The sequence below is a fragment of the Sceloporus undulatus genome, chromosome 1 (genome assembly GCF_019175285.1).
Source record: "Sceloporus undulatus isolate JIND9_A2432 ecotype Alabama chromosome 1, SceUnd_v1.1, whole genome shotgun sequence".
In the NCBI taxonomy this organism is placed as follows: Eukaryota; Metazoa; Chordata; class Lepidosauria; order Squamata; family Phrynosomatidae; genus Sceloporus; species Sceloporus undulatus.
The window spans coordinates 372,642,620-372,643,336 of record NC_056522.1 but is presented as its reverse complement, the minus strand read 5'-3'; positions in this window follow the sequence as shown (position 1 = coordinate 372,643,336).

Genomic DNA, 717 nt, shown 5'->3' with positions numbered 1-717 from the left:
TAAATAAATATCCTGACAACCACCATTGAATTAATCAGTCTCAGATCCTGGAGATATTTCTCACACAGCCACCCCAGTCTCATACATATTCTTCTTCTTATAAATGAATGAATATCATCGTGGAAATTACTTTTGAATTAACAAATCCCAGGATTTGGAAATATTTATCACACACACACACTCCGCCATCACCATCATCATCCTCATCCTCCTCCTCATCATCATCCTGACAACCTCAATTGAACTAATTCTTAGCAAAGGTCGACTGTCCACCTTTTCTTGGGTAGCAGAGAGTATTGTCCTTTTCCTTCCGGAGCCCAAAGGGAGAAGGAGTCGGAGGGAGTCCTTCTGGGGAGGGGAGGGTCCCAGAATCATGGCCGGGAGGAGCGGGTCAAGAAGGCTCCCCTTGACCTCCCCGCGACTTCTCACTTCTGCCGGGGCTTCTTGGCTTCTTTCTCCCGCCCTTCGCCCGGTGTTGATATCAAGGCTGCTCAAGCGAAGACAACGAGGTTTAGAAGGCGAAAGAGGGAGGGAAACCCAGGGGCAGGAGAGGAAGGGAAGAAGGAAAGGATGGGGAAAGGGAGGGAGGATGGAAGGAGAGAAAGAAAGATGGAAAGAAAGAAGTAAGGAAGATGGTAGGTAGGTAGGTAGGTAGGAAGGAAGGAAGGAAAGAGAGAGAGAGAGAGAAAGAAAGGAAGGAAGGAAGGAAGGAAGGAA